The sequence below is a fragment of the Rana temporaria genome, chromosome 2, assembly GCF_905171775.1.
Source record: "Rana temporaria chromosome 2, aRanTem1.1, whole genome shotgun sequence".
NCBI lineage: Eukaryota > Metazoa > Chordata > Amphibia > Anura > Ranidae > Rana > Rana temporaria.
The window spans coordinates 264,868,595-264,893,801 of NC_053490.1; the positions used below are offsets into that span (position 1 = coordinate 264,868,595).

General features: G+C 38.5%; 1 protein-coding gene and 1 long non-coding RNA gene across 3 annotated transcripts in view; both read right to left on the reverse strand.

The window, feature by feature from the left end:
* The window catches only part of NLE1 (notchless homolog 1), a 36,228-nt gene extending 20,699 nt beyond the window's left edge, over positions 1 to 15,529 (reverse strand). Inside the window, exon 1 of the mRNA XM_040336906.1 lies at positions 15,363 to 15,529. The gene's annotated coding sequence lies outside the window, so the exon portion shown is untranslated. The remainder of the gene's footprint in view (positions 1 to 15,362) is intronic.
* A 5,504-nt stretch (positions 15,530 to 21,033) lies between these two features.
* LOC120926742 lies at positions 21,034 to 22,051 on the reverse strand. 2 transcript variants are annotated; one of them, XR_005746988.1, is made up of 4 exons: positions 21,938 to 22,051; positions 21,683 to 21,816; positions 21,370 to 21,509; positions 21,034 to 21,204 (listed from the first exon to the last, which is right to left on the reverse strand). It is a non-coding gene; the product is annotated as an uncharacterized LOC120926742 (long non-coding RNA). The 2 variants fall into 2 exon arrangements; XR_005746987.1 differs by having other exon boundaries at positions 21,683 to 22,051.
* Between the last annotated feature and the right edge of the window lie 3,156 nt (positions 22,052 to 25,207).

The window sequence follows — 25,207 nt, forward strand, 5'->3', positions numbered from 1 at the left end:
GGTGGAATATTGATATATTAAATACATTTCTGATAATAATATGCATATAATTATTTTTCTACCAGGGGATTATGGCGGAATATTGGCTATAAATATACATAGGGATATATTAAATACATTTCTGATAATAATATGCATATAATTATTTTTCTACCAGGGGATTATGGTGGAATATTGATATAATAAATACATTTCTGATAATAATATGCATATCATTATTTTTCTACCAGGGCATTATGGTGGAATATTGGCTATAAATATACATAGGGATAAAATAAATCAATTTCTGATATTAATATGCATATCATTATTTTTCTACCAGGGGATTATGGTGGAATATTGGTTATAAATATACATAGGGATATATTAAATACATTCTGATAATAATATGCATATAATTATTTTTCTACCAGGGGATTATGGTGGAATATTGGCTATAAATATACATATGGATATATTAAATACATTTCTGATAATAATATGCATATAATTATTTTTCTACCAGGGGATTATGGTGGAATATTGATATATTAAATACATTTCTGATAATAATATGCATATAATTATTTTTCTACCAGGGGATTATGGTGGAATATTGGCTATAAATATAGATATGGATATATTAAATACATTTCTGATAATAATATGCATATAATTATTTTTCTACCAGGGGATTATGGTGGAATATTGGCTATAAATATAGATATGGATATATTAAATACATTTCTGATAACAATATGCATATAATTATTTTTCTACCAGGGGATTATGGTGCAATATTGGCTATAAATATACATATGGATATATTAAATACATTTCTGATAATAATATGCATATAATTATTTTTCTACCAGGGGATTATGGTGGAATATTGATATATTAAATACATTTCTGATAATAATATGCATATAATTATTTTCTATCAGGGGATTGTGGTGGAATATTGGCTATAAATATACATATGGATATATTAAATCCATTTCTGATATTAATATGCATATCATTTTTCTACCAGGCGATTATGGTGGAATATTGGCTATAAATATACATAGGGATATATTAAACTAATTTCTCAAAATATTATGCATATAATTATTTTTCTACAAAAGGGATTATGATGGAATATTGGTTATAGATATACATAGGGATATATTCAACTAATTTCTGATAATAATATGCATATAATTATTTTTCTATAAGGGGATTATGGTGGACTATTGGTTATAAATATACATAGGGATATATTAAACTAATTTCTGATAATAATATGCATATAATTATTTTTCTACAAAGGGATTATGGTGGAATATTGGTTATAAATATACATAGGGATATATTAAACTATTTTCTGATAATAATATGCATATAATTATTTTTCTATAAGGGGATTATGGTGGAATATTGGTTATAAATATACATAGGAATATATTAAACGAATTTCTGATAATAATATGCATATAATTATTTTTCTATAAGGGGATTATGGTGGAATATTGGTTATAAATATACATAGGGATATATTCAACCCATTTCTGATATGAATATGCATATAATAATTTTTCTAAAAGGGGATTATGGTGGAATATTGGTTATAAATATACATAGGGTTATATTAAACAAATTTCTCATAATATTATGCATATAATTATTTTTCTACAAGGGGATATTGGTGGAATATTGGTTATAAATATACATAGGGATATATTAAACTAATTTCTGATAATAATGTGCATAAAATTATTTTTCTATAAGGGGATTATGGTGGAATATTGGTTATAAATATACATAGGAATATGTTAAACCCATTTCTGATATGAATATGCATATAATTTTTTTTCTACAAGGGGATTATGGGTGGAATATTGGTTATAAATATACATAGGAATATATTAAACCCATTTCTGATATGAATATGCATATAATTCTTTTTTGCAATTACAACAAACGGCGTTAATGTTATTAGCCATAGGGAGCGCTTTAAATGCCTTTACAGGTTGCCACTTTAGGTTTACAGAGAAAGTCCGGTCCTAGAATTACCGTCCGTGATTTGACGTTCGTAGTGATACCTCAGATGTGTGAGTTAATCGTTCTTTGCGTGTGTGCTGTGCTGACGCATGTATTTGCCTTTGCTCATGAGCATGCAGGATTGGAGTGCTTTTAAAATGTTATTCATTATTTGTTTTTCTTTTACACTGTCACTTTAAATGAAATTTCAATATTCTTTTTAATCACTTTTATTGCTGTCACAAATAATGTAAACATACCATTTGACAATCATAGGCAGTGACATATACTCTTTTTGGAGACCCCAGAACTCTCCTCTGCCCTTGACAGCATTTGATCCTAACAAAATTTGTGTGATCAAGTGCTTTCCATTTTTAAAACGGGCCCTGGGGAAACCGGAACTAATGTATGTTAATCGCTTCATGTTTCCCATATCATAGAGGCAGACAGAGCTGTTCCGATCTTTGTGATCAGCCTTTGGAAGCGCTGGCTGGTCGATTGAGTGTCAGGACCACCCGTGAAAGGCAACAGGAGGGGAGGCACGTCCCCTCCTGCTGCTTTTAAAAGAGATCAAGTGGCTAGTTAGCTGCTTGGATTGCTTTTACAAGAGAGTTGACCTTTGGCTCTAAACCTTGCCCGCAGCAGGCTAAGTGGAAAAATAAAAATGCTTGCCTGGCGCCCAGAACTGCATGTCCTGGGTGTCGGCTGATAGAAATTGAACTTCCCTACAAAAAATACATTTGACCGGACTTTGATGAGAATATGGGTACATATACTTTTTATATATTTTATGGAGGAAAATCTCAGGCTCAAATCTCAAGGGATTGTAAACCCTCAAGGTTTGCATTCTATGCATTAAGGTGAAAAACCGTCTATGATACAGCTGCCCCCCATAGCCCCTCTTTTACTTAACTGGACCTGGTCTTTCCAGCGACAGGGACGAGCACACCAGCTCCTGCCAGTGTCTCGGTCATGATTTGATAGATTGATAGCAGCGCAGCCATTGGCTCCCGCTGTTGTCATTTAAATCGAATGACGCTAGAGCCAGGGGATGTTGTCGAGTCCTGCCATCTGTGACAATGGACGCAGCAGCAGGACACGGGAGCGCGCCCGCACGAGTGTCCCAAGAGGAGAGCGCTTATCCAATGGGGCCCTCAAGAAGAGTGGGAGCCAGCAGCACTACTGAAGGACCCAAGAAGAGGAGGATCGGGACCACTCTTTGCAAAACTAACTGCATATAGGAGGTTAGTATGACATGTGTGTTTTTTTTTTTTTTTTTAACAAACCTTTAAACATCCTTTAAATTCAAAAAACAATATAGTTAACCTGTTTCTGAAAAGATTATGTGTATAATTGTTTTTCTGCATTGGTATTATGGGTGGAATATCGGGGGTTACACTTGACAAGACACATTTTTTTTTAATCTTTATTTAAGATAAGCAAATTGTACAAAATAGTATGGCATCACAAATGTCAACCAACATCTTATAATTTTATAACTTGTCAAAAAGGTCTATGTACATTAATGAGACAATCGGTAAGGTTCCTTTACAGTGGTTATGAGAGAGCAGTAGACTGTGGTTTAATGACTCCACAACAGCACATCCTTCATTTCAACCTGAATAATGGGGGGGAACCTCCAAACCAGGAAGATGGTTAGTTTTATAGGACATATGTAAATGAGATTGATAGAGAAAAAGTAAGATAACCTAATGGGTAAAGCAAACTTAATCCCTATTGGCAGGTACCGAGCCATTGTAATTTATCAGACTATGCCTAAACAGTGTGGCTCTTGTAGGGTGTTGCTCTCGGCCCTGGTTTCCCAGGAACAGTACCAAAGGATTATGCAAACTGAGGGAATTTTTATCTGTAAAGGGAAAAAGGAAGAAGTGGTCAACACAAATGGTGTCGGTGGGGAATAGAATGGTAAAGGGGGAACAGTAAAGGGTAAATGAGAGTGGAGGGGGGGTGAGAAGCTCTGGCGAGGTCGACGGCCCTAGGTATCAAATTTTCCTGAGACGAGTTACTCAAATGTAGAACTTACATTCGTCCGAGAATCGGACCAGATCCCAATGTGTCCAGCTAGTGTTGTGTTCCTCCTCCCTTTCCCCTAAGGCAGCTGTAAGATGTTCCATCCGCTGTATATCGCACACCCTTGCAAACCACTGACACCACTGGTGGGTATTGCTGCTTCCATATACTGGGAACACATGCCCTAGCTGCATTCAATAGGGATTTGCGATATCGTTTATAGGACATGGGAGTCAGATTTAGGAGTATTGCTGCAGGGTTATCCTGGAGGGAGACATCAATAATCCGTTATCTTGTGGATGATCTGCAAGGGACAGCCCCGAACATTACCAGAAAATGTGAAGTAATGTGCCAGTCTGTGTGTCACATCTCCAAAACAGAGAACTATGGGCCAGATTCACAAAGCACTTACGCCGACGTTTCTCGAGATGCGCGGCGTAGTTAAAAATTGCGCCGCGCGTATCTTTGCGCCTGATCCTCAAAACGAGATACGCCTGAAAACCAGATTTTTCCGTCCGACGTAAAACGATTGCACCGGCGCATCTTGAAGCGCAAAATACGCTAGACACACCATTGTTTTTCTATGCTAATATGCAAATGAGGGAGATACGGCGATCCACAAAAGTACGCTTGTGCGGCGTAGGCTACGCCCTGTGCGCATCTGCTAGTTTCATGGTGTAAAATTACACCTTATAAAAGCTGTCCTAACTTTACACCAGCCGTGTAAATGTCAGCTAAAGCAACACCGTTAGGGAAGAGCTGAGCACACAAAATTGCAGGACAACAATCTGTATGCCAACATGCCAGGGGCATCCATGCTCAGAGTTATACTAGTGACTTTAGGAACCCAGGGTACCCCGTCTTCTGAGGGAACAGCAGCCAGGAGACGCCTCGCAGAATGCATCTTTGCACAGTAAACACACAATAATCATGTCACAATGAGAATGCATGCATGCACACCCACTGTGGTCCCTAGCACAGACACATCACATGCACATCTAATTGGATTAGACCCAAGAAAACCACATGGTATTAGGGAGCAGTAACGCCCCGCAAGGGCTCCAATTATGTTACTGTGCATTCATACACCTTTCACACGGACCTGGGATCACTTCTCCCTGGTCCTGGGGATCCCTACTCCACCAAAACTGATGGTGACACCCTTTTTCACCAGGAATGTCACCCCCACATTCATACATCATTCACACACATAAAACAATTCATAATCACAGTATAATTTAAAAAATAATAAAAAAACAAAAGTACAACCCAAATTAAAGGCGGCGGCGTGAGCTACGCCTGGGCCGGGCACGGCCACGGCCAACCAGGTGAAGGAGGAACCTCCCCTGGTGACTGTCCTCCTGCTGGCCTGCCCTCCAAGGCCACTGCAATTCTGTTCAGACCCACAGTGAGGGCAGCCGTATTTGCCTAGACAGCCTGGGTGTTTGCGTGGACTGCCTGGGTCAGGGCACTCACCTCCAGGGCCACGCCTGCTGTGGCGGTCTGCAGGTCACAAAAGCATGTTATGACCGCCAAGGAGTTTGTGCTCATTTCACTGACCGAGTCCTTAATTGAGCCCAGGCTGTCCTCCATCTGGGCCAAAGTCCGGTTGACCTGACCCAGATGTTGGGTCTCCCGGGCCTGGTCCCTCTGCAGATTGGCCGGCAGACACTCTGCCACCCCCTGGTCTTCTGGGTAGCCTTCCTGCCTGCAGCTGAGGCTTGTGGCCTGGGAGGAGGGGAGAGAGAGACCCTTGGGGCGGGAGCCCTGTTGGGGGAGGAGTGGGAGGGGCTACCCCTGATGGAGGCCTGACTGCTGCCAGCCTCAGGGGAAACCACATCCGAAGCCAAAAGGATTTCCCTGGCAAGGTCCATCCGATCATCCTCATCCTCCCCCCCTAATCCTCCCCCCCCCTCAACCTCCTCCTGAGGTGAGGTGTGGCCACTCCCCTCCCCTGAGGACTCCTGCCCTTCTTGGGGCTCTTCTGCAGCCTGTTGTCCGGGGGTTGGTGCAGACTGGCCTGATGGCCCAGCAATCTCCTGGCCATCTGTGGAGGACACAAAACATACACAGGTTGGAGGATCCACACACTTGGCACATATTCCCTTCCCCCACCCACACATGCTACTCACCAGATAGGAAAAAAAAATTACCTGTCCTCACAGCCTCCTCGGAGTCAAAGCCAGGCAGGCCAACCACCTGCTGGCTATGGAAGCACCGGGCCACTGCCCACTCCTCCTCAGTCAGCCTGACGAGCAGGGTGGTTCTCCTCCAGTGCCAGTGGCATGGGCATTTATCTTGGCCATTTTGTCACGGACCAGGCTCCTGAGATCATTGATCTTCTTAGCTATCCAACTGGGGGTCCTCGTCTCCCCCCCCCCCCCCCAACACATTAATCTCGTCAGTAATTTGCTGAAGGATCGCCTTCTTCCTGGCCGGGGTGATGTCCCGGCTCTCAGGGCCATGCAAATAACGCCCATATCGGGTGATGGCCCTTGCAAGTATTTGCTTTTCTCTCACAGAAAAATTTAACTTACGTCTCTTTGGTGCCATCTCACCCAACACTCAACACCAAACACACACCAAAAACAAACACAACAAACAAACACAAATACACACAGAACAAACACACACAAAAACACAGAACAAACAGACACAGATACACACAGAACAAACACACCCAAAAATCAAACAGCAAACCCAAGACACCAAAATCAAACAAAACAAGCAGACGGCTAATACAAACTCAAAAACAAACACAGCAAAAACAAACAGAAAAAACAGTCAGAAAAAACAAACACCTACTACAATCTCCTACTTATACAACTCTATAATCTAACAATACACTCACCAACAAACAGCCACAGACAACAGAGCAAAAGACACTTGCTTTAGGAAGGGAACACAGGGATGTACTTTTGCAAGGGAAGTGCGTTTGTCTGGGGCTATTTATACACAGGGCGATTCTCAAACCAAGTACGCTTGGCCTTTTTCCTATGTCACTGATTGCGCCGAGCCGAGTTCTGAGCATGCCCAGTGAGGTACAGATTCGTGCGCGCATGCGCAGTACGGCCGGCCCTTCATTTGCATGGGGTCACGGCTCATTTCAATGGAGCACGCCCACTTCCTTCCCACTTGCAATAACCCCCGCCTTACGCCTCGGTATTTACGTTACGCTGGCGCACATTTGGGCGCAAATGCTCTGTGGATACGGCACTTACATCACAAAATTCAGCCGCCTTAACTTAACTGACATACGTTAGGACAAACTAATTTTGCGCCGCTCTACGTGAATCTGGCCCACTGTTCTCAGATTATAATTATATATTTGGATATCGGACAACGGCATTTCCAGGAGATAACAGTACCTATAGATGGCCCAAAATTTGGCAATGATCACCTCCTTATTGATACAGATGAATATGGAACATCAGTTGTCCGAATCAGGGGGAGGGCCCGGGCAGTGAAGACCTATGCCGTGCACCCTTCCTGGCCATTCCGGTCTTACATTATTTCCAGTTTGCTTTTTTTCTTCTTCTCTGCTACTTTTTTGTGTTGAATAGTTTCTGTTGATATGATTAATAGCACATAACATATTGTATAAACATTATTGAGCTCCAAATTGTTACCTTACTAATTTGGATGCTACGCGCCCAGGGGGCTTGGGGGACAGACGTCGTTCAAGTTAGGGGTAGGTCTTTCCCTGTAAGATCTCCTGGGAGACGAGCAACCCCTGGGGGGTGTTTTTTTCTTACGATGATAACAAATTGTTTTATATGGCAGGACCCCCCTGCTACAAAGCCATTATAGGCGGTCTGAGGGACCGGAGCAGACGTAGTGCACCTCCCTCCCGGAGCAGACGTAGTGCCTCAGTTATTACCTGATAGAGGGGTAGCGGGCCAACCTACTCCTCCCTTACTGGTCTTGAGGAGGTCTGCAATAATATTTTCAGAAATGGGTTTAATATAAACCTATGTATATTTATAACCAATATTCCACCATAATCCCCTTGTAGAAAAATAATTATATGCATATTATTATCAGAAAAGGGTTTAATATATCCCTATGTATATTTATAACCAATATTCCACCATAATCCCCTTTGTAGAAAAATAATTATATGCATATTATTATCAGAAAAGGGTTTAATATATCCCTATGTATATTTATAACCAATATTCCACCATAATCCCCTTTGTAGAAAAATAATTAAATGCATATTCATATCAGAAATGGGTTGAATATATTACTATGTATATTTTTAACCAATATTCCACCATAATCCCCTTGTAGAAAAATAATTATATGCATAATATTATGAGAAATTCGTTTAATATATCCCTATGTATTTTTATAACCAATATTCCACCATAATCCCCTTATAGAAAAATAATTATATGCATATTATTATAAGAAATTAGTTTAATATATCCCTATGTATTTTTATAACCAATATTCCACCATAATCCCCTTATAGAAAAATAATTATATGCATATTATTATCAGAAATTAGTTTAATATATCCCTATGTATATTTATAACCAATATTCCACCATAATCCCTTTGTAGAAAAATAATTATATGCATAATATTATGAGAAATTAGTTTAATATATCCCTATGTATATTTATAACCAATATTCCACCATAATCCCCTTATAGAAAAAAAATGATATGCATATTATTATCAGAAATTAGTTTAATATATCCCTATGTATATTTATAACCAATATTCCACCATAATCCCCTGGAAGAAAAATAATTATATGCATATTATTATCAGAAATTAGTTTAATATATCCCTATGTATATTTATAGCCAATATTCCACCATAATCCACTTATAGAAAAATAATTATATGCATATTATTATCAGAAATTAGTTTAATATATCCCTATGTATATTTATAACCAATATTCCACCATAATCCCTTTGTAGAAAAATAATTATATGCATATTATTATCAGAAATGGATTTAATATATCCCTATGTATATTTATAGCCAATATTCCACCATAATCCCCTGATAGAAAAATAATTATATGCATATTATTATCAGAAATGTATTTAATATATCCTTATGTATATTTATAGCCAATATTCCACCATAATCCCCTGGTAGAAAAAAAATTATATGCATATTAATATCAGAAATGTATTTAATATATCCATATGTATATTTATAGCCAATATTCCACCATAATCCCCTGGTAGAAAAATAATGATATGCATATTAATATCAGAAATGGATTTAATATATCCCTATGTATATTTATAGCCAATATTCCACCATAATCCCCTGGTAGAAAAATAATTATATGCATATTATTATCAGAAATGTATTTAATATATCCATATGTATATTTATAACCAATATTCCACCATAATCCCCTGGTAGAAAAATAATGATATGCATATTAATATCAGAAATGGATTTAATATATCCCTATGTATATTTATAGCCAATATTCCACCACAATCCCCTGGTAGAAAAATAATTATATGCATATTATTATCAGAAATGTATTTAATATATCAATATTCCACCATAATCCACTGGTAGAAAAATTATATGCATATTAATATCAGAAATGTATTTAATATATCCATATGTATATTTATAGCCAATATTCCACCATAATCCCCTGGTAGAAAAATAATGATATGCATATTAATATCAGAAATGGATTTAATATATCCCTATGTATATTGATAGCCAATATTCCACCATAATCCCCTGGTAGAAAAATAATTATATGCATATTATTATCAGAAATGGATTTAATATATCCCTATGTATATTTATAGCCAATATTCCACCATAATCCCCTGGTAGAAAAATAAGTATATGCATATTATTATCAGAAATGGATTTAATATATCAATATTCCACCATAATCCCCTGGTAGAAAAATAATTATATGCATATTATTATCAGAAATTAGTTGAATATATCCCTATGTATATTTATAGCCAATATTCCACCATAATCCCCTTATAGAAAAATAATTATATGCATATTATTATCAGAAATTCGTTTAATATATCCCTATGTATATTTATAACCAATATTCCACCATAATCCCTTTGTAGAAAAATAATTATATGCATATTATTATCAGAAATGGATTTAATATATCCATATGTAGATTTATAGCCAATATTCCACCATAATCCCCTGGAAGAAAAATAATTATGTACATATTATTATCAGAAATGTATTTAATATATCCCTATGTATATTTATAGCCAATATTCCACCATAATCCCCTGGTAGAAAAATAATTATATGCATATTATTATCAGAAATGTATTTTTTATATCCATATGTATATTTATAGCCAATATTCCACCATAATCCCCTGGTAGAAAAATAATTATATGCATATTATTATCAGAAATGTATTTAATATATCCCTATGTATATTTATAGCCAATATTCCACCATAATCCCCTGGTAGAAAAATAATTATATGCATATTATTATCAGAAATGTATTTAATATATCAATATTCCACCATAATCCCCTGGTAGAAAAAAATGATATGCATATTAATATCAGAAATGTATTTGATATATCCATATGTATATTTATAGCCAATATTCCACCATAATCCCCTGGTAGAAAAATAATGATATGCATATTAATATCAGAAATGGATTTAATATATCCCTATGTATATTTATAGCCAATATTCCACCATAATCCCCTGGTAGAAAAATAATTATATGCATATTATCAGAAATGTATTTAATATATCCATATGTATATTTATAACCAATATTCCACCATAATCCCCTGGTAGAAAAATAATGATATGCATATTAATATCAGAAATGGATTTAATATATCCCTATGTATATTTGTAACCAATATTCCACCATAATCCCCTGGTAGAAAAATAATTATATGCATATTATTATCAGAAATGTATTTAATATATCAATATTCCACCATAATCCCCTGGTAGAAAAATAATTATATGCATATTATCAGAAATGGATTTAATATATCCCTATGTATATTTATAGCCAATATTCCACCATAATCCCCTGGAAGAAAAATAATTATATGCATATTATTATCAGAAATGTATTTAATATATCCATATGTAGATTTATAGCCAATATTCCACCATAATCCCCTGGAAGAAAAATAATTATGTACATATTATTATCAGAAATGTATTTAATATATCCCTATGTATATTTATAGCCAATATTCCACCATAATCCCCTGGTAGAAAAATAATTATATGCATATTATCAGAAATGTATTTAATATATCCATATGTATATTTATAGCCAATATTCCACCATAATCCCCTGGTAGAAAAATAATTATATGCATATTATTATCAGAAATGTATTTAATATATCAATATTCCACCATAATCCCCTGGTAGAAAAAAATGATATGCATATTAATATCAGAAATGTATTTGATATATCCATATGTATATTTATAGCCAATATTCCACCATAATCCCCTGGTAGAAAAATAATGATATGCATATTAATATCAGAAATGGATTTAATATATCCCTATGTATATTTATAGCCAATATTCCACCATAATCCCCTGGTAGAAAAATAATTATATGCATATTATTATCAGAAATGTATTTAATATATCCATATGTATATTTATAACCAATATTCCACCATAATCCCCTGGTAGAAAAATAATTATATGCATATTATTATCAGAAATGTATTTAATATATCAATATTCCACCATAATCCCCTGGTAGAAAAAAAATTATATGCATATTAATATCAGAAATGTATTTAATATATCCCTATGTATATTTATAGCCAATATTCCACCATAATCCCTTTGTAGAAAAATAATTATATGCATATTATCAGAAATGGATTTAATATATCCCTATGTATATTTATAGCCAATATTCCACCATAATCCCCTGGTAGAAAAATAATGATATGCATATTAATATCAGAAATGGATTTAATATATCCCTATGTATATTTATAGCCAATATTCCACCACAATCCCCTGGTAGAAAAATAATTATATGCATATTATTATCAGAAATGTATTTAATATATCAATATTCCACCATAATCCACTGGTAGAAAAATAATTATATGCATATTAATATCAGAAATGTATTTAATATATCCATATGTATATTTATAGCCAATATTCCACCATAATCCCCTGGTAGAAAAATAATGATATGCATATTAATATCAGAAATGGATTTAATATATCCCTATGTATATTGATAGCCAATATTCCACCATAATCCCCTGGTAGAAAAATAATTATATGCATATTATTATCAGAAATGTATTTAATATATCCATATGTATATTTATAGCCAATATTCCACCAAAATCCCCTGGTAGAAAAATAATTATATGCATATTATTATCAGAAATGTATTTAATATATCCCTATGTATATTTATAGCCAATATTCCACCATAATCCCCTGGTAGAAAAATAATTATATGCATATTATTATCAGAAATGGATTTAATACATCCCTATGTATATTTATAGACAATATTCCACCATAATCCCCTGGTAGAAAAATAAGTATATGCATATTATTATCAGAAATGGATTTAATATATCAATATTCCACCATAATCCCCTGGTAGAAAAATAATTATATGCATATTATCAGAAATGTATTTAATATATCCATATGTATATTTATAGCCAATATTCCACCATAATCCCCTGGTAGAAAAATAATTATATGCATATTATTATCAGAAATGTATTTAATATATCAATATTCCACCATAATCACCTGGTAGAAAAATAATTATATGCATATTATCAGAAATGTATTTGATATATCCATATGTATATTTATAGCCAATATTCCACCATAATCCCCTGGTAGAAAAATAATTATATGCATATTATTATCAGAAATGTATAGCCAATATTCCACCACAATCCCCTGGTAGAAAAATAATTATATGCATATTATTATCAGAAATGTATTTAATATATCCATATGTATATTTATAGCCAATATTCCACCATAATCCCCTGGTAGAAAAATAATTATATGCATATTATTATCAGAAATGTATTTAATATACCCCTATGTATATTTATAGCCAATATTCCACCATAATCCCCTGGTAGAAAAATAATTATATGCATATTATTATCAGAAATGGATTTAATATATCCATATGTATATTTATAGCCAATATTCCACCATAATCCCCTGCTAGAAAAAAAATTATATGCATATTAATATCAGAAATGTATTTAATATATCCATATGTATATTTATAGCCAATATTCCACCATAATCCCCTGGTAGAAAAATAATTATATGCATATTATTATCAGAAATGTATTTAATATATCAATATTCCACCATAATCCACTGGTAGAAAAATAATTATATGCATATTATTATCAGAAATGTATTTAATATACCCCTATGTATATTTATAGCCAATATTCCACCATAATCCCCTGGAAGAAAAATAATTATATGCATATTATTATCAGAAATGTATTTAATATATCCCTATGTATATTTATAGCCAATATTCCACCATAATCCCCTTATAGAAAAATAATTATATGCATATTATTATCAGAAATTAGTTTAATATATCCCTATGTATATTTATAGCCAAAATTCCACCATAATCCCTTTGAGAAAAATAATTATATGCATATTATCAGAAATGGATTTAATATATCCCTATGTATATTTATAACCAATATTCCACCATAATCCCCTGGAAGAAAAATAATTATATGCATATTATCAGAAATGTATTTAATATATCAATATTCCACCATAATCCCCTGGTAGAAAAATAATTATATGCATATTATTATCAGAAATGTATTTAATATATCCCTGTGTATATTTATAGCCAATATTCCACCATAATCCCCTGGTAGAAAAATAATTATATGCATATTATTATCAGAAATGTATTTAATATATCCCTATGTATATTTATAGCCAATATTCCACCATAATCCCCTGGTAGAAAAATAATTATATGCATATTATTATCAGAAATGTATTTAATATATCCCTCTGTATATTTATAGCCAATATTCCACCATAATCCTCTTATAGAAAAATAATTATATGCATATTATCAGAAATGTATTTAATATATCCCTATGTATATTTATAACCAATATTCCACTATAATCCCCTTTGTAGAAAAATAATTATATGCATATTCATATCAGTAATGGGTTAAATATGTTAATTGTCAGGAGTTAACATAATAATTCTACCCATATTTCCATCAAAAACAGGTCAAATGTAATTTTTCCATTAATTCAGTATAATTTACTATCATCCCCTGTTAAAAAAAACAGCAAGTGAACAGTTAAACATAAGCAACTGCTTCAACATTGTATCAATCACGGCAGGAATGAATAACATATTTTGAGAAATAACAAAGTCATTAAAGCGGATGTGCCATGGGAACAAAATATTAAAAGTCAGCAGCTACAAATACTGCAGCTGCTGACTTTTAATATTAGGACACTTACCTGTCCTGGAGTCCAGCGCCGATCGCAGCAGAGCACGAGCGATCGCTCGTCACTCTGCTGCTCCCCCCGCCATCCACGCTGAGGGAACCAGGAAGTGAAGCGCTGCGGCTTCACTGCCCGGTTCCCTACGGCGCATGCGCGAGTCGCGCTGCGCCCGCCGATTGGCTCACACGCTGTGTGCTGGGAGCCGAGTGTTCCCAGCACACAACGGGCGACAGACGGGATGTGACGGAATGCCCGTCTTTCGCCCGTATCGTGTGGCCGGAAGTGGGTGCAAATACCTGTCTTTAGACAGGTGTCTGCACCCCCCTCCCCCCTGAAAGGTGTCAAATGTGACACCGGAGGGGGGGAGGGTTCCGATCAGCGGGACTCCACTTTAGGGTGGAGGACCGCTTTAACATATATATGTGTATAAAGTGCACTGACATCTAGTGAGAGTTCTCAGTATTGCAGCCAATAATCCAATCATCCCAATATGCAGTTTAGTACGTCCCCAGTCAGCAGCCGATCGGAATGCCTGATCCCTGGCAGGCCCATGTCTATTCATATAGTAACGCTACAGTGACTGTGGGCAGAATGATTGCAGGTTTGCAGCAGTGCTAGGAGAGATACAAGCTGACGGCTCAGACTGACAACGGATGTCATAGGGGGTTACTAATGACCTCCTAAAATGATAGTGGATCAGATGAGTACTTTGTATCACAGTAGAGAACAAGCTGTCATTGCTAAGCAAGGTTCACCCATCATACAGCCTTGGTAACTACAAGTACATAGCTAGCCTACAAGTGCTATGAATACCTGAACAGCAGAGTGGACCGATCACAATACACACGCCCTAGCTCTGATTAGCGATCGCTCAAAAAATCCTCCCGCACACTTCTCCTATGGAAGCAGCACACACGTGTTGACCGGAAACATGCAGCCGGAGACGTCATCCATCAGCGTGACAAAACGCACCATAGAGATTCTTCAGGCCGATCGCCGCTGGAGGTTAGAAGAGCGCCACCCCCTGGACAAGTACCTGCATAGATTTTCTGCAAACAGGTAAATGTATTCATTCAGAATTTCCACTGGCTGATATTAGCTATGTGGAAGCAGCAAAAAACAAACAAAAAACAACACATTTTTTTTTTTGAAGAATTTTAGGTTTAAAATTGAACTTTACCCATAACAACTTGATATAAAATAATGTTCCTTAGCTAGGAACATACATTTCACATTATAAATTATGCCACAAAAATCAGTGTGTGCTGTAAATTGCCTCCAGTATTGTTCCTGTTTATTCTTCCCGGAGGCTGCCATTTTGCTGAAGCCCAGAGCCCCTGAACAGCAGTAAATCATAAAGCAGAACCAGGGGCGGACTGACAACCCATGGGGCCCCGGTCAATAGGAGATTATAGGGCCCCCAGACAATAGATTATGGGGCCACACAGTATACACACACACATACAGTATACATAAACTAAGGTGACCAGATTTTTTAAATGAAATCCGGGGACATATTTTTTCTTTACTAGTAATGTCAACAATCAGCGACTCTCTGCCCGTCGCCGCCCGCCTCACAGCCTCTCAAGTCTTACTCTTCGGGCCCCGGCTACTACTCCAGGGGAGCGGAGGAAGATCACTCTGCCAGGGAAGACAAGGAGATAGGCAGGTGGCTGGCCAGGATTTTAGCCAAGACAGAAGAACATGTGAGCAGAGCTGAATGGGCATGCGCCCAAAACTGAAGAAATATTCCCTCCGCTCCGACCAGCACATGATCATCAGAAAGGGGCACAGATAATGGAAAAAATACAACCCCCCTTTGCTAGTAGGCACGGCGGAGCGGGGGGGTGGGGGGTGTTATTCTGATTTTGTTATTTTAATTCTGCACTGACTGTCTTTGAAATTTCCCCTGCCCCCATATTAAATCCAATCTGGGGACAAAACCAGGGACAGACTTGGTCCGGGGACAGTGTCCTCAATCAGGGGACTGTCCCCAGAAACTGGGGATGTCTGGTCACCCTAACATAAACAGTATACTCACACAGACACACAATATACACACACACACAGTATACATACACACAGAATACACATACACACACTGAAAAGGTACTGGAGAAGTGGGGCAGCTATAATCTTGGGATTTTTAAAAAAACACCGATTTTTACATCCCTGGTTTTAGTGAGGCTGGCAACCCTGATGGGGCCCCCTAGTGGCATGGGGCAATCAGGCAGTGACCGAATGGTCAGTCTGCCCCTTTCCAGTCCGGAACTAAGACCCCTTTCACACTGAGGCAGTTTTCAGGAGTTTCAGCGCTAGAAATCGCGCTAGAAATAGAGCCTGTGAAGCGCCTGAAAACTGCCTCCCATGCCACCCGAATGTGAAAACCTGAGTGCTCTCACACCTGGGCGGTTCGAAAAAGTCCTGCAAGCAGCATCTTTGAAACGGTTTGGGGGGAACTGTATACAGTGTTCACAAAACGCCCTTCCCGTTGCAGTGAATGGGCAGCGCTTCCAAAGCGCCGCAACGCGGGAACATTTAAACCCCTTCTTCAGCCCCCAGTGGGGGTTAAAAGTGCCCTGCTAGCAGCCAAAAATCACTGCTTGAACAGATCTAAAGCGCTGCTAAAATGAGCCACGGCTCAATGTGAAAGGGGGCTAAACCCGTTAATTTAACAGTTACATTCCTGAAATGCCGAGATTGCCAACTGTCACATTTGCCTGTGTCCTCAACTGAACTGTCAAAACATCAAATAGCTGGTGTCATAAATGGCAGTTGCAGATCAAACAGAAGCAGCTTCCTTGTCTGTAAAGGATAGGAGGGTTTAGTTCCGATATAAGGCTGTCAGCAGATCAGCTTCTACAAATTTAGCAGTGCCCAAAAAGGAGAACAACTGAGCATGTGCAGAGCAGGGTGAGACAGTGTATTACTGGATCTTAACCACTTGACCTCTGGAAGGACCCCCCTTCATGACCAGGCCATTTTTTGCACTTAAGGCACTGCATTACTTTAACTGACCATTGCATGGTCATGCAACACTGCACATCAATTAAATGTGTGCCCCTTTCTCCCACAAATAGAGCTTTATTTTGTGGTATTTGATCACCAATGTTTTTTTGTTTTTTATTGCACAAAAAAAAACCTCACAATTAAAAAAAAAATCAACAATATTTTTTTACTTTCTGCTATAAAACATATCCAATAAAAAAATCTAATTTCTTCATATATTTAGACCAATAAGTATTTTTCTACATGTCTTGGTAAAAAAATCCCAATAGGTGTATATTGAGTGGTTTGCTCAAACGTTATAGCGTCTACAAACTATGGTATACTGGAATTTATTCTAATTTGTAATATGAGTAATGGCGGTGATCAGTGACTTATAGCAGGACGCCGATATTGTGGCGGCCATTCTGACACTAACTGACACTTTTTGGGAACCAGTGACACTTAAAAAATATGCCCTGTCACTGTACTAACGACACTGGTTGGGAAGGGGTTAACATTTAGGGTGATCAAGTGGTAAATGTGTGCCTAGCCAGTGTTTATGTGCACAGTGTGGTGCTTTTCCAAAAGGAAGTCATGTATTGTATTCCCTGCTTTGTGGGGGGGGGGGGGGAAGAAATCCAGCACTTCCCTACTAACAGTAAAGGGCTATGCCTTGTTTGCATAGTGTGCTTAGTTATCTTCTTCATAAAAAGATTTAAGTCAGTTGATCACTTCTAACCCTGCATTTTAATAAATTATTTGTTTATTTAAATTTTTCACTTGGCTTGGCTAAAGGTTTATGTCAATCAAAACCCCTGCCAGGCTTTTTACTGCCCCCTAGAGAGATTTTCCCTCACTTCCTATCCTGCTGATGATTTTGAGACAGGAAATGAGGATGACTCTCTATCAGCCTAACAGACAGGAAAAAGTAGTGGAAATATAGAATACCTGTGTGGTTTTCATTTATGTATGTGCTACTTTTTCAGGTTTTCCTTCACTTCCTGTCTCGTAAAATCTGCCAGCAGGACAGGAAGTCAAGGGAAATCTCTCCAACAGAGCCCCATGTATCAGTAAAAAACCCCACAGGGGTTCTAACACTTTTTTTTTTATTGACATACATTTTAAGTAACTGATTTCTAAATTCCTATTGCCCTCGTTCACACAGGCATACTTAAAGCAGAACTTTACTCTCTCAATCAACATTGTCTATTTGTACTCCTTATGATGCTAGCATTAGTAAATAGGAAAGTATATTATATTTACTTGTTTTAAACTTTTTTCCCACAATTCCTCCATTACTTCTTGATTTCCAGGCCTAGGCAAATGATGTCTTACATCCCAGGAGTCTTCAGGAGGGAGAAGTGGTTTTCTCAGCTAAGCACATCCCCCTGCCTGTGTTCCGTCAGATTAGGCATCCTGTCAAATCTTTTAACAGAAGTGACGTTCCGTCACGGCCATCTTGGTACACTCAGCCACAGTAAGCATAAAGTCTGAAGTCGCCAAGCGGACATTTTTTTACACCCATGGAGTCTTGCACTCACACTTATTTTTACCACTAAACTGAGCTTATATCGTGAAATACAGTATTTAGAAGTCTGTGACACTGTTTTGATGTTGAATTTTAAAAAGCAGCAGTGTTCTGTCCGATCAGCAAACTAATGATCAGCGCTAATGGGCGGTGTGGGTGAGGCGGACGTCCCTGTAAAAGCAATCCGGGAGCAAATCAGCCACTAGGATGGCTTTTTCATGTGAGGGAATAGGTAGCTGCAAAAAAAATATCTGGATGATGCCTGTAGCTGCAGGCATAGCCCAGATATAGCCACTTTGAGTCCACAATGTTATATGATGTTATGTGGGCGGGGAGTAGTTAAAAATTTATTTAAACAGCGTTTTTGGTTTGTGGTGCTCAGATGTAGTGCAGTAGTTAATCTTTAAGCGTGTTAAAGCATGTAAAAGCTGACACCTCCAAAAAAAATATTATAATAATGTGTCCGTGTTTCTTTACGCCTGAGACCTGGACATGTTATTCAGAATGGACTGCGCCGCGACTGCCGGCAAATGCATGTTAACTCTGGCACCAGTGACAAGTCTGCTCTGCATCTCACAGTGTCCCACTCAGTCATATCCTGTGTGTCTCCCCTTCCTGCCGGCAGCCTGTCTCACTCACAGAAGAGCGGACCAAATCTGCCTCCTCCTCTGCTATGTTTACACGTACACAAACAGGAGGAGTAGGGTGGAGGAGGGACACCCACTGATCTGAGGTCCGTAGAAAGTTTAATATACTCTGTAGATGGACAGGGGAAAGGGGGACAGAGTGACTGGGAAGGGGTACAGGTTAAGATTTGTACTACAAGAGAGATTTAAGGAGGGGTGTTTTACTGGAATGGGGGACTGTGCTGGGAGGGTGGATTTGGTGGGTGGAAGAGAATTTATTTTGAGAGGGATATTGGGTGGAAGAAGAGGTTGTGCTGGTAGGGGAAGGTGATTTGTGATAGGAGGGGGAATCAAGGGAATGGGGATAAGTGCTTTGATGGGGAAGAAGAGAGGATTGTGCTAGGACTGGGGATTTTGCAGGATGGTAAAGGAGGACTTGTGCAGAGGAAGGGGGGACGATTTGTTTTGGGGGAAAGCTGCTCTGGTGGCGGAGAAATAATTTTTGCTAGTGGGGAAGAGGGTGAGCATTAAGATTAGTCCTGAATTTCTTTTTGCAGGAGAGGTAGGGGGATTGTTGATGAAAGGATAAAGTGGGGGAAAGTATTGCCCAGAAGCAATTCGGCCATTTCCACTGTTCGTTGCAGTGTACTTAGTGCACCACATTACTGCTCTTCGTGGGGCACCCAAAAGGGTCCCAGGTCTTTTACAATCTTATGGTGTACACTCAAAAAAAATGCCATGCACCACTAAAGTGTTTGACTTGAAGAAAAGGTGGCAATCCTAGTTGTAACGGGTTAGCTCGGTAGCGGGGTGTGTGACCCCTTGGATGGGTTCACTACACACTGAATTTATACAGACAGGCAGTCGAAGACGGTTGAAAACAAAGATTTTGGTTTATTCTTCCATCTTGCTGGAAACAAGTGCAAGCATCTAAACAGCATAAACAAAATCAAACATAAAATAAACCCTGGCCACTTGGGTCGTCTATCTTCACCACACAGGAACCTATCTATGGAGTCTGGCACAGCCTAGTGCTGGGCAGACACTGCTGGTCATACAGCAGAAAAACAATAGTCTTTTGATTTTTATCACACAGAAAAATCAATCCTCTCCTCACCTTCTCAGAAGACTTTCAGTACACTGTTCTCCTTACTCACAAAGCCTCAGGATGCAGCAATCCGGTGGTAATCCTCTGGATTACTTATAGAGGCCTTAATTGCCTCATTCTGAAAAAACATGAAATACCCCCTCAAGGGTGGGACTTTATAAGTGACACAAACACGTGAATGAGTAGAAAAATATATAGCAAATTTATTTAAACAATATAAGTAAGGACATCGTACAGTGTCCTAGCAAGGATAAAAAACCACATGCAAGTGGTATACAGATCCTATTTGTAAAGCAATAAAACAGACATGAGACAAAAATTGGTCCAACCCGACAGCCGTTTCGGTATCTGTGATCCTTCTTCAAGGGGTATTACAGACGATCATTGTGTCAGAGAAATACATGTCTATTAGAAAAGAGATATATACACATATTACATAGAAAAAATTCAACTTAAACAATATTTACAACTCTAGTGACCGAAATTGTTAAAAAACATGGGGAAGGGGGAGACAAGAAAAGGACAGCCATACAACTATGTCATTTATCAAAACAGATATGAGTTACTTACAGTCAATAAGATCTGTAGATAGAGTCCTGTCTCAGTGTGAAAGTACGCCAAAAACAAGGGGAGAATGCTGTATATGGAGATCAATGTCTCTGTGTTCACGGGGAGGATATACAATCATAGCCTACCAAAAAGGTCCACGCCTAGGGAAGGAAGGGAAAGAGGAAAGAAAAAAAAAAAAAATAATAATAATATATATATATAATATGTATATATCATTATTTGTTGCATTCAAAGAGTTAAATGCAGACACACATTTATAGCAAAAAAGAGTAACCCCATAGAGCTGGTAATCCAAAAATGGAGAGTAACTTACCAGATATGGGAATCCATATAGGAGAGGGTATGCATGTGCCAGAGAACAAAAGTTCAGCCACAAGGAGACAAACTACCCAGATTATCCTATGTTTCAGGAAGGGTGGATTGCTGGGTGATCGCAGGCAGAGATCACTGGAAAAAGGAATTTAGGAGTATATATAAATAATATGTATGGCTAGTCTGGTGAAGTGTGCATAAAGGCACAGCACCAAAAACAAACAATAAGCCAAACATCAACAACCAGTGGTCCTACCTGCATGTGAGAAGTCTCCATAAGTCCAGCAGACGCCATGACAGTCAGAGACAATAGTGTCTGCAATGGGCTTAAATAGAGTCCATTAGTGGCTATGGCGCATGCCCGCGCGCACGTGCTGCGTAGTGACGCAATTGCGTCTTGGAAAAAAAAAAAAAAAAAAAAAAAACGGGATGGGCTTGAATAGAGTACATTAGCGGCATAGGCGCATGCGCGCGCGTATGCGCTGCGTAATGACGCAATTGCGGAAATGACGCTATTGTGATGAAACTCGCAAGTGGACACCAGCACATTGATATCAATGCGGTGACTACACTCGAACAATTATTGCCTGCACAGTCCAAATACATTTAACAGACGCCATGATAGTCAAAAGTATGGACGTCGCATGTGTCGATCAGCATGGTAACACCATTGCTGCAATGACACATGTAGTAGCGTTGGCATGATGACGCAATCGCGGCAGACGGGTATAAAGTCGCAATTATATCAATGTCAATATGGTGATTCCATATATGACATTGATTAAAAATTGAAAATAAAATTAAATTAAAAATTGGAAATAATAAAGGGAGGAGATATCACTTAAATAAGTGATTTTGCCAGTGCCAATCCACCCTTACACAAGTATATAACCCGAATTAGGATGACAATGCCATCAATACGGGAAAAAAAAAAAAAAGGGGGGGGGGGGGGGAAAGAAAGAAAGAAGGAAGGGAGATGGAGAGGGCCTTTCGCACAGGGCGTGCCGGATATCGCCCAAATGATGGGAAGGAGCCGGCATGGAGTGTGCGCTGACGCAAGAAAGCAGTAATTACTGCAAATATGGGGGGCAAACATAACAGAACCCAGGTGGTGAACCGTAGGTGCGCATGATATGCCCCCCACGTGCGTCAGGTGGGGGCCAAATAGATACCCTCACCCGCGAAGCATTATACAGCAAATGAGTGTACAAAAAATGGTCGTATGGGGATGGATGTGGAGAAATCTATTCCTCCCATCCCCCGGAGGAAAACCCCTCCAGAAAAGGGCGATAGCTAACTATTTCATTAAGGCCTGGTTTTCTAGTAGCATCTAGCATGGCTATCCATCTTGTCTCCCTCTGCAGCAAGGTCCTATTCCAGTCGCCCCCTCTACTGTTGGGGTGTATTCTATCCAAAATGAGGAATTTGATTTTAGGGATCATCCCACCATGGGCGTCTCGAATATGGCGCCCCAGGGGGAGGTCCGGGTCTGCTTTCCGCATACATGTAATATGTCTGGAAGCGCGTTTAAAGAAAGGTTGTTTCGTTTTTCCAACGTAAAAAGCCCCACAGTGGCATGAAAGTAGATATACCACTCCAGGTGTTTTGCAGTTCGCAAAGTGGGAAGGTCTGAAAGTTTTACCATCAGGTAATAGAATATTGTCCCCAATGTTCATATATTGACACAGATTGCATCCTCCACATCGGAAGGTGCCAGGCCTTTTACATGGATCTGTGCGAAATTCACCCACGTATTCACTCTGAGTAAGGCTATCTTTGAGTGACTTGGTTTTACGGTAAGTGATCAAGGGTCTTAATGGTACATAGGGGGCTAGTAATGGATCTACACTAAGCAGATGCCAATGTTTAGAGATAATCCTGCCCACATGTTTGCTCTGCCTATTAAACCTGGTAATGATCCGAAGGGCATTTGGATTTGCGTCGGTCGGTAATTTCTTACATTGTTTTTTCTTGGTAAGTAGGTCATTTCTTGGTCTGGCACTGGCTTTCCTAAAGGCCTTTCTGAGGCAAGTTGGAGAGTAGCCTCTTAGAAGGAGCCGATCTCTTAGCTTGTCAGCTTCTATTTTAAAGGTCTCATCCTTTGTACAGTTGCGGCGTAGCCGCAAGTACTGGCCAAAAGGAATAGATCTAATTAAAGATACAGGATGTGCGCTTTGTGCATGTAGAATAGAATTACATGCAGTGTCCTTTCTAAACAACGCACTTGTAAGTTTACCAGATGGGTCTTTCTCAATGGTCACATCCAAAAAATTGATTGAGACATCACTATAAGTCATAGTGAAGGTTAAATTGTATGTGTTGTCATTCATGGCTGAAAGGCATGCTAATAACATTTGGGGGGTACCAGTCCAGACCAGCAGGATATCGTCAATATATCGACTCCAGTGTATAATGTGGTCTGTTAGGGGCAAGTAAGCCTCCTCAGACAGAAACCCCTGCTCCCACTCCCCCAGGTACAGGTTTGCGTAGCTTGGGGCACAAGAAGTCCCCATAGCTACGCCCTGTACCTGGAGGAAGTGGGAGCCATCAAATGAAAAAACGTTTCGAGTAAGAACATGTTCCAAGGCTGAAAGCAAAAAATTATCAAAGGTCCGGTTGTCTCGATGGGATTGGGATAAAGTGTGTCTGATCACCTCGATGCCCCTCCGGTGGGGAATGGAGCTATAGAGAGCCTCCACATCAATAGCCACCAGAAGGGCATCAGGGGGAACAGACAGACCATCCAGTTGTTGGAGAAGGTGCAATGTATCTTGAACAAAGGAGGGTAAATTATTGACATATGGACGTATTTGTTCGTCTATAAATTTACTTAATTGCCTCATTCTGAACAGCTGAAGTTTTCCAACGCCCTTAGACCTTCTCTGGCCACTTTTGCAGCCGACGCCTAATAACAATTGGTGTATTGTCTAAACAAGGCAGAAATGTATGTCCCGTCTGTGACAACACCCACAGATTTACCTGACTTCCTGTCACATAGTACAGAGCCATTCATTTATTTTATTAGGCTGGCTGCACGCAGCTACATGGAGCACCCATGCTTCACCACCAGAACACACTAATCAGTGCTGGCAACTAATGGCTGCCAGTGCTGATTGGATACTGGCTTTCCAATATGCTCATTCAACAGAAGCCGGGTGAGAGACTGCACACATGTGCCGAATGTTGGCCAGTTTCTGTTCAAACAGAGAAAACCAGCCAATATTAAAGCGAAGTTCCACCCTAAAAAATTACTTTCTATTAACAGCTTGCCTTTTAATGTAAAAAAAAAGAAAAAACATTTTTTTACTCACTTCTCACTTCTACCTGGCTGTTACTAGGCACATTTTGTAATCTGCCTAGTTCCTGGTTCTAGGTGGTTCAACTTCCTGTCCTAAGACCCCATTGCCTCCTGCGAAATGATGATACTAATTTCCCAGGAGTCTCTGGGCATTATTGTGCCTAAAAATCCCCCAGCATGCACCTGAAAACCAGGAAGAAAAAGGAACTGGGCTTCACATGCCCACAC